Source organism: Megalopta genalis, unplaced genomic scaffold (assembly GCF_051020955.1).
Source record: "Megalopta genalis isolate 19385.01 unplaced genomic scaffold, iyMegGena1_principal scaffold0343, whole genome shotgun sequence".
Taxonomy (NCBI): domain Eukaryota; kingdom Metazoa; phylum Arthropoda; class Insecta; order Hymenoptera; family Halictidae; genus Megalopta; species Megalopta genalis.
Genome location: NW_027476412.1, coordinates 92,501 through 102,500, shown reverse-complemented (window position 1 = coordinate 102,500; position 10,000 = coordinate 92,501). Strand labels below are relative to the sequence as shown.

The 10,000-nt window shown below is 46.3% G+C and overlaps 1 pseudogene; it reads right to left on the bottom strand.

Moving 5' to 3' along the window:
- Positions 1-9,588: 9,588 nt before the first annotated feature.
- The window catches only part of LOC143263157 (large subunit ribosomal RNA), a 3,098-nt pseudogene continuing 2,686 nt past the window's right edge, over positions 9,589-10,000 (bottom strand).

The window sequence follows — 10,000 nt, the reverse complement described above, 5'->3', positions numbered from 1 at the left end:
CCTTTTAGCAGAATCATTTCTGATTTCTGTGATGAAATTTGGAGTTTTTGTTCCCTACACCATTCTAAGATTGTGGCTGTGATGGAGTTTGCAGTTGTTTCCAACTGTAATCTGGAGTCTCCTGAAGTGAGGACTATTAGGTCGTCCGCGTAAGCAATGACTTTGTGGCCTAGACTATTTAGGCGATTTAGAAGTTCGTCGAATATTAAGTTCCAGAACATGGGTCCCAGGATAGAACCTTGAGGGCAACCTTTGTTTACTGATTTGCGGGATATGAAGCTAGAGGTGACTATCTCTGCTGTTCGGTCAGAGAGGTAACTTTGAATAACTTTGTATATATTTTGCGGACAATTTCTATTTTTTAGGTTCCAGAGGATGCTGGGCCACCATACCGAATCGAAAGCTCCTGAGATGTCGAAGAGCAGACCTATCATATATTTGTTCCGAGAGTAAGTTACATGTTTTCTTAATTCAACCATGGCGTCCTCTGTTGACCTTCCGGGTTTGAATCCGAATTGTCTATCAGAGGTGAGCTCATGGTTGTGCAGAAGGCAGTGGATCTTATTGGCCATAAGCTTTTCCAGAATTTTGCCGAGGACTGGGAGGAGAGAGATCGGCCTATAGGACTTAGGATCGCTCTCCTCTTTCTCTTTTCCTTTAAGTAGCACACGAATCTGAGCACGCTTCCATTGTTTTGGGAATACGCCGTGGGTTAGGCAATCATTAAACAGTCCTGTGATTTCCCCATGTAGGGTAGTCCAGGCCCGCTTAACGATTACGTTTTCTAGTCGGTCGTGTCCGGGGGCTTTATTCGGTTTAAGGGATTTTACTATTGTGGCTATGTCTGTTTTTAAGAATGGGGGAGAATTTTCCGTGGCTGGAGGTGACGACGTCTCCAGTCGGATGTTAATTTGTCTGTTTGTTTCGTTGGTCGTGTTATCGTCTGGAACTAGGTGGGCTAAGAGTTTGTCTATTGTGTCGCGTAGTGTGATTGTTTGTTCACCTTGTATTTGTATACTTTCGCATACTTTGTCTGCTTTTAGTTTTTTGTTTGCTATTTTGTATGTTATTCCCCATGCGTTTTCGTTTCCTTCCTTGGAGACGAAGTTTCTCCAGCTTTTAAGTTTCGCGGATCTAATTTTTGATATATATTTATTTCGGAGGGTTCGATAAGACTCTCCTAAGGATTGCCTTACCGATTTCGTTTTTGTTCTTTGATAGATACGTCTTGCCTCAGTGACCTCTTTTCTAAGTTTGCTTAGTTGCGGAGTCCACCAAGGGACGGATTTCGGGAAGCGTGTTTTTTGCGGGATGGATTGTTCTGCTGCTGTTATGATTTTATTTTCTATTTTCGCGGCGAGTGATTCTGGAGTTGAGGTTTCTAAGGGGGGCGGGTCGTTTGTAGTTTTGTTGGAGAGACAGTGGTGAAATTTGTCCCAGTCTGCTTTTTTAACGTTGAACCTATTGGTTCTGACTGGTCGGCTAGAAGTGTGGAATAGTTGGATGGAATAGGTTATTAGACTGTGGTCGCTCGTGGTCGTACTGTCATGTACCGACCAACACCTGATTTTGTCGAATGAGTTTGCACACGCTAGAGTGAGATCAATGTTAGAAGTTCCTCTAGGTGTGTTGAATGTGAAGGTTGCGGAAGGCTTATTAACTACGAAGAGTCTGTGTTGGGAGATGAAATCTTCCATTGTCTCTCCTCGAGGATCTGTGCGTTTGCTGAACCAGAGGGGGGAGTTCGCGTTTGAATCTAAGCTAATTATTATTTTATGCCCCTTGAGAGTTGTAATTGCTTTATCTAGGTGGGCTAAGTATGAGTCTATGTTTTCGCAAAATTGGAGATACGCGTTGATTATGTAGAATCTGTCGTCTTTCGTGCAGATTTCTACGCATGTGCAATGGGTGTTGCTTATTTGTGCGATCTTAAGGGCTTCTATTTCGGTGTTGAAAATAACTATTGCTGATTTAATTTTGTCCGCGGTAGAGATTTTTGAAAAGCGTTTTTTGTCGGTTATGATTTTTGTAGTAATTCCGAAGCCTGGGATGGAGTTCGCGTTACTGTAGGGCTCCTGAAGCAAGAGTATATCTATCTTTTTGTTTGTCGCTATCTGTCTGAGTTCGTCAGTCACTGTCTTAGAACCTCCGGCGTTTATTTGTGCTACTTTTAGGATTCGTGTGCTACTTGTGTTGCGTCTAGTGGATACTTGGCCTATTTTAAGGGTGGGCATGGATTGGGAGTGGTTAGGTTTATAAACCATAATCCGTGCGAGCGAGGACCTGATTTATAGCAGCGATGTATGCCGGACATTCGCTGTGGGTGACAGAGTGGGTGGCGGGTTTGCCGGTTTTCTGGCAATTATGGCAGCAGGACGGTTTGGCCTTGTTTGGGCATGTTTTGAAAGTGTGGTCTTGCTCGGCGCAATGACCACAAATGTCTTTCTCGGCGCGGCAGTATTTCGTCGTGTGACCGAAGCTGTGGCACTTGTAACAGCGGGTCGCCGCGATGTAATCGTTGACGCGGCAACAATTCCATGCGACGTAGACTCGCTCTTTCTTGACGAGGATGTCGCGGGCTTGTTTAGACACTTCTAGAATCCAGTTGCATCTATCTCTGTTTTTGTCGCCTGATTTAAATGCGAGTTTGATCTGTTGGGAAATAGATTTTTCGGGGCCGTCGAGATTCTGGTTGACGATAGCCTTAAGTGTGGCTTCGTCACTCTCGAGTTTCGGGACGTCGTACAATATTATTCTGGGATTTTTCTTTAGCGGGGCTCCTACTATTAGGCCGGCAGCTTTCAACTGCGCGTTGCCTTGAAGGGTGGTTAGGTCAGAATTTTTAGAGGACTCGACTAGGATCCCGTTGCCCTGGATCCTCCTGATGCTCTTTATTTGCAATTTGTTCTCGGAAGGGGAAACGAGCTTCAGGACTGCTTCCTTGGTCTTCTCACTGGATTCGAAGACCTTGGGATCCTGTGGAAGGATCGTGATCGCGCTAGGAGGGTTCTGTTTTAAATTTGAAAGAGCCGCAGTTTTGGAGCGGACTCCGACTCTTTCGGCGTAGGTGGTGGGTCGGGAGGGTTCTTTCGAGACTTGACACTTTTCAGTGACTGTCTCGAGGGTCTTGCGCTGCATTTTATTTTCGGAGGTGATGGCGTGGATTTGGCCCTCGAGGTTACTGCAGCGGAGGAGGGACGCTCCAAGGATACTTTGCAGTTTCGCGAGTTTACTGGCGATAAACTGCGATGCTTCGGGATAGAGACCGTTGTCCTGGTCCATTAAGAAGTTCAATAAGGCCATTGAGACCTTTTCGGATTTTAAGCGAAGTTCGTTCGCGGTGAGATCGGGGGAGGGAGTGACGGCGGCCGTCTTGCTGCTGTTGTTTTGCGGATTGTTGGGGGCAGGTGTGACCGGGGGCGGAGAAGGGGCTTCGGATTTTCTCCGGGTTTTGGGGGGCTTTTGAGAGGGCACGTTGGTTAGCGGGGTGTCAGAATCTAATTCTGCGTCGGAGACTATTCTACGTTTATTTTTTCTGTTGCGTTTACTTACTTTGATGTAGCCCTCTGTATCAGATGTATCGGCTTCCATCCTGTCTGTTGTGGTCGGCTGGCGAGGTGGTGGGTTTGTCGGCTGGCGGTTGGCTGCTGGGCTGGCGTCCAGGTCGTCTAGGAGTTGCACACGGATTTTTTTCTTCGGATTTTTGGAAACTCACACGTGAAAAATAATGTACGTATCAAGAAATTTGCGCGTAACTAGGGACGGTTGCTAAGGAGTTTTCGCGGAGGAATGTACTACAGGCCGAGAAACCGTTACTTTTACCGTTAAGCGGTACCGTTACCTGGCCGGCGACCCTTGTAATCCGGGACGGCGCAGGTAGTCAAAATTTACGGACGCGAACAATTTAAAGTAAATGTTTATGCTTATAACTTTTTTAACGTTAAAACAATTAGCAAATGAACTGCACAAGGTTGTTGTCGGTAAAAAGCACTGCACGTTGGTACAAAAAATTTTTAATTTTCGTCACTTTCAAACTACCGTTTACGAAACGACGCGGATTAACTTCGGAGCGACTTGTCGCACGTCCGTTCACCACGGCGGTTGAGAGCGGAGTCAGTAGATAGGGACATCTATTGTGAATGAGCTTTAATGAGCGCGACGCGCTAGCTCGTCGTACCAGGCTTGGTTAGCCTATACCGACGGTGTTAGGGTGAGTGAAACCACGGACAAGGGGGTACGCATGCATCTGGAGCATGCATGCGTCGTGCTTGTGAAAAACCCCTCCGTCATCATTTAAGGTTCATCCGGAGGGAAGACCGTCCCGTGTGGGAGGTGACCCGCTTAGCCGTCGCGCTTGCAGGTACATGGCAAGCCATGGGCTTGAAAGCGCGACGTTTCCAGCGGGGGCCACGAGGAGGCGGGGTCACCAGCGCGAGGCTCGGTCTCTTGCGGGTCCGCATGATTTCTCATGTGGAGATTATAGACGTCTAGACACACTAACTGTTGTTAGTGCCCGCGTGGTCTAGACGGCTGTACCGGGGTCTGGGTTGATCCTAAGTTCCACTAACGTTTTCTAATGTAATGTTCTCTCTATATTTCAATACTGCTATTGCGAATTTTGTGAAGTGTCCGAATGTGTCTTCTAGAACGAGTTCTCTGAGCTGGCAAGGCCAGTTTATGCCTGTACTGGTGACGGCTACCATAAGGGTTTCTCTTTCTTTGCGTAGGTGTGGGCAGTCGAAGACAATGTGATGTACATTGTCCGCCCGCCCACAATCGCAGATGTCTGATTCTAAGGATTTCATGCTTTTTAATATGTTCCTTATGTTACCGTGACCAGATAGAAGTTGTACGACGTAGTGGTTTAGGACCACCCAGTTTGCTTCAAGTCTTTGGCGAACGTTCCCGAAAAACTCATGTGTTATCTGGCCTTTTGTTGAGTTGGTCCAAATTTCCTGCCAGGCATCGAGAGTCTGCTCCCGGATGTCTTTTTGCAGTTTGTTTTTTATTTCTATGGATGGTGTTGGTTGTAGTGTTGTGAATTCTAAGTTTCGGATTTTGAAATTTTGATTTCTGCTTAGATTGTATTTTGCTCTTCTCTCCTCTAAGAGTAGTTCTATCGGTATTGCGCCTGTGATTACCATTAGGGCATCGTATGAGATTGTTCTATATGATTTTGAAACTCTGATAAGGGCATGTCTTTGAGTTTTGTGTAAGAGTCTAATGTGATGTGAATTGTTAACCTTGTCTGACCAGGCAGCAGCGGCGTAGGTGAGTATAGGAACAAAGACTCCGTTGTAAATAGTAGCTAGGGTCTTGTGGTTAAGTCCCCAGTTGGCTTTGGCAATTGTAGCAAGAGCGTGAAATATCATTTTGCTTTTATTTGATATTAGTTGCAGGTGAGGAGTTATGTTTAATCTTGTGCCAAATTTGACACCGAGATATTTAACGGAGTTTTTCATTTTAAGTGAGCTGTTCCCGATCTTGACTGTGGGAGGTCTTCTAATATCTAGAAAGCCTTTTAGCAGAATCATTTCTGATTTCTGTGATGAAATTTGGAGTTTTTGTTCCCTACACCATTCTAAGATTGTGGCTGTGATGGAGTTTGCAGTTGTTTCCAACTGTAATCTAGAGTCTCCTGAAGTGAGGACTATTAGGTCGTCCGCGTAAGCAATGACTTTGTGTCCTAGACTATTTAGGCGATTTAGAAGTTCGTCGAATATTAAGTTCCAGAACATGGGTCCCAGGATAGAACCTTGAGGGCAACCTTTGTTTACTGATTTGCGGGATATGAAGCTAGAGGTGACTATCTCTGCTGTTCGGTCAGAGAGGTAACTTTGAATAACTTTGTATATATTTTGCGGACAATTTCTATTTTTTAGGTTCCAGAGGATGCTGGGCCACCATACCGAATCGAAAGCTCCTGAGATGTCGAAGAGCAGACCTATCATATATTTGTTCCGAGAGTAAGTTACATGTTTTCTTAATTCAACCATGGCGTCCTCTGTTGACCTTCCGGGTTTGAATCCGAATTGTCTATCAGAGGTGAGCTCATGGTTGTGCAGAAGGCAGTGGATCTTATTGGCCATAAGCTTTTCCAGAATTTTGCCGAGGACTGGGAGGAGAGAGATCGGCCTATAGGACTTAGGATCGCTCTCCTCTTTCTCTTTTCCTTTAAGTAGCACACGAATCTGAGCACGCTTCCATTGTTTTGGGAATACGCCGTGGGTTAGGCAATCATTAAACAGTTCTGTGATTTCCCCATGTAGGGTAGTCCAGGCCCGCTTAATGATTACGTTTTCTAGTCGGTCGTGTCCGGGGGCTTTATTCGGTTTAAGGGATTTTACTATTGTGGCTATGTCTGTTTTTAAGAATGGGGGAGAATTTTCCGTGGCTGGAGGTGACGACGTCTCCAGTCGGATGTTAATTTGTCTGTTTGTTTCGTTGGTCGTGTTATCGTCTGGAACTAGGTGGGCTAAGAGTTTGTCTATTGTGTCGCGTAGTGTGATTGTTTGTTCACCTTGTATTTGTATACTTTCGCATACTTTGTCTGCTTTTAGTTTTTTGTTTGCTATTTTGTATGTTATTCCCCATGCGTTTTCGTTTCCTTCCTTGGAGACGAAGTTTCTCCAGCTTTTGAGTTTCGCGGATCTAATTTTTGATATATATTTATTTCGGAGGGTTCGATAAGACTCTCCTAAGGATTGCCTTACCGATTTCGTTTTTGTTCTTTGATAGATACGTCTTGCCTCAGTGACCTCTTTTCTAAGTTTGCTTAGTTGCGGAGTCCACCAAGGGACGGATTTCGGGAAGCGTGTTTTTTGCGGGATGGATTGTTCTGCTGCTGTTATGATTTTATTTTCTATTTTCGCGGCGAGTGATTCTGGAGTTGAGGTTTCTAAGGGGGGCGGGTCGTTTGTAGTTTTGTTGGAGAGACAGTGGTGAAATTTGTCCCAGTCTGCTTTTTTAACGTTGAACCTATTGGTTCTGACTGGTCGGCTAGAAGTGTGGAATAGTTGGATGGAATAGGTTATTAGACTGTGGTCGCTCGTGGTCGTACTGTCATGTACCGACCAACACCTGATTTTGTCGAATGAGTTTGCACACGCTAGAGTGAGATCAATGTTAGAAGTTCCTCTAGGTGTGTTGAATGTGAAGGTTGCGGAAGGCTTATTAACTACGAAGAGTCTGTGTTGGGAGATGAAATCTTCCATTGTCTCTCCTCGAGGATCTGTGCGTTTGCTGAACCAGAGGGGGGAGTTCGCGTTTGAATCTAAGCTAATTATTATTTTATGCCCCTTGAGAGTTGTAATTGCTTTATCTAGGTGGGCTAAGTATGAGTCTATGTTTTCGCAAAATTGGAGATACGCGTTGATTATGTAGAATCTGTCGTCTTTCGTGCAGATTTCTACGCATGTGCAATGGGTGTTGCTTATTTGTGCGATCTTAAGGGCTTCTATTTCGGTGTTGAAAATAACTATTGCTGATTTAATTTTGTCCGCGGTAGAGATTTTTGAAAAGCGTTTTTTGTCGGTTATGATTTTTGTAGTAATTCCGAAGCCTGGGATGGAGTTCGCGTTACTGTAGGGCTCCTGAAGCAAGAGTATATCTATCTTTTTGTTTGTCGCTATCTGTCTGAGTTCGTCAGTTACTGTCTTAGAACCTCCGGCGTTTATTTGTGCTACTTTTAGGATTCGCGTGCTACTTGTGTTGCGTCTAGTGGATACTTGGCCTATTTTAAGGGTGGGCATGGATTGGGAGTGGTTAGGTTTATAAACCATAATCCGTGCGAGCGAGGACCTGATTTATAGCAGCGATGTATGCCGGACATTCGCTGTGGGTGACAGAGTGGGTGGCGGGTTTGCCGGTTTTCTGGCAATTATGGCAGCAGGACGGTTTGGCCTTGTTTGGGCATGTTTTGAAAGTGTGGTCTTGCTCGGCGCAATGACCACAAATGTCTTTCTCGGCGCGGCAGTATTTCGTCGTGTGACCGAAGCTGTGGCACTTGTAACAGCGGGTCGCCGCGATGTAATCGTTGACGCGGCAACAATTCCATGCGACGTAGACTCGCTCTTTCTTGACGAGGATGTCGCGGGCCTGTTTAGACACTTCTAGAATCCAGTTGCATCTATCTCTGTTTTTGTCGCCTGATTTAAATGCGAGTTTGATCTGTTGGGAAATAGATTTTTCGGGGCCGTCGAGATTCTGGTTGACGATAGCCTTAAGTGTGGCTTCGTCACTCTCGAGTTTCGGGACGTCGTACAATATTATTCTGGGATTTTTCTTTAGCGGGGCTCCTACTATTAGGCCGGCAGCTTTCAACTGCGCGTTGCCTTGAAGGGTGGTTAGGTCAGAATTTTTAGAGGACTCGACTAGGATCCCGTTGCCCTGGATCCTCCTGATGCTCTTTATTTGCAATTTGTTCTCGGAAGGGGAAACGAGCTTCAGGACTGCTTCCTTGGTCTTCTCACTGGATTCGAAGACCTTGGGATCCTGTGGAAGGATCGTGATCGCGCTAGGAGGGTTCTGTTTTAAATTTGAAAGAGCCGCAGTTTTGGAGCGGACTCCGACTCTTTCGGCGTAGGTGGTGGGTCGGGAGGGTTCTTTCGAGACTTGACACTTTTCAGTGACTGTCTCGAGGGTCTTGCGCTGCATTTTATTTTCGGAGGTGATGGCGTGGATTTGGCCCTCGAGGTTACTGCAGCGGAGGAGGGACGCTCCAAGGATACTTTGCAGTTTCGCGAGTTTACTGGCGATAAACTGCGATGCTTCGGGATAGAGACCGTTGTCCTGGTCCATTAAGAAGTTCAATAAGGCCATTGAGACCTTTTCGGATTTTAAGCGAAGTTCGTTCGCGGTGAGATCGGGGGAGGGAGTGACGGCGGCCGTCTTGCTGCTGTTGTTTTGCGGATTGTTGGGGGCAGGTGTGACCGGGGGCGGAGAAGGGGCTTCGGATTTTCTCCGGGTTTTGGGGGGCTTTTGAGAGGGCACGTTGGTTAGCGGGGTGTCAGAGTCTAATTCTGCGTCGGAGACTATTCTACGTTTATTTTTTCTGTTGCGTTTACTTACTTTGATGTAGCCCTCTGTATCGGATGTATCGGCTTCCATCCTGTCTGTTGTGGTCGGCTGGCGAGGTGGTGGGTTTGTCGGCTGGCGGTTGGCTGCTGGGCTGGCGTCCAGGTCGTCTAGGAGTTGCACACGGATTTTTTTCTTCGGATTTTTGGAAACTCACACGTGAAAAATAATGTACGTATCAAGAAATTTGCGCGTAACTAGGGACGGTTGCTAAGGAGTTTTCGCGGAGGAATGTACTACAGGCCGAGAAACCGTTACTTTTACCGTTAAGCGGTACCGTTACCTGGCCGGCGACCCTTGTAATCCGGGACGGCGCAGGTAGTCAAAATTTACGGACGCGAACAATTTAAAGTAAATGTTTATGCTTATAACTTTTTTAACGTTAAAACAATCAACAAATGAACTGCACAAGGTTGTTGTTGGTAAAAAACACTGCACGTTGATACAAAAAATTTTTGATTTTCGTCACTTTTAACTACCGTTTACGAAACGACGCGGATTAACTTCGGAGCGACTTGTCGCACGTCCTTTCACCACGGCGGTTGAGAGCGGAGTCCAGTAGATAGGGACAGATGGGAATCTCGTTAATCCATTCATGCGCGTCACTAATTAGATGACGAGGCATTTGGCTACCTTAAGAGAGTCATAGTTACTCCCGCCGTTTACCCGCGCTTTTTTGAATTTCTTCACGTTGACATTCAGAGCACTGGGCAGAAATCACATTGCGTCAACACCCGTGGGGGCCATCGCAATGCTTTGTTTTAATTAGACAGTCGGATTCCCCTAGTCCGTGCCAGTTCTGAGCTGAGCGTTGAATGGCGGCCGAAGAGGACGACCGCACCGATGGGAAACGCCACGGAAGCCTCGCAGCAAGGAAGATCCGCGGGAGGCCAAGGCACGGGACCGAGCTCGGATCCCAGCCACG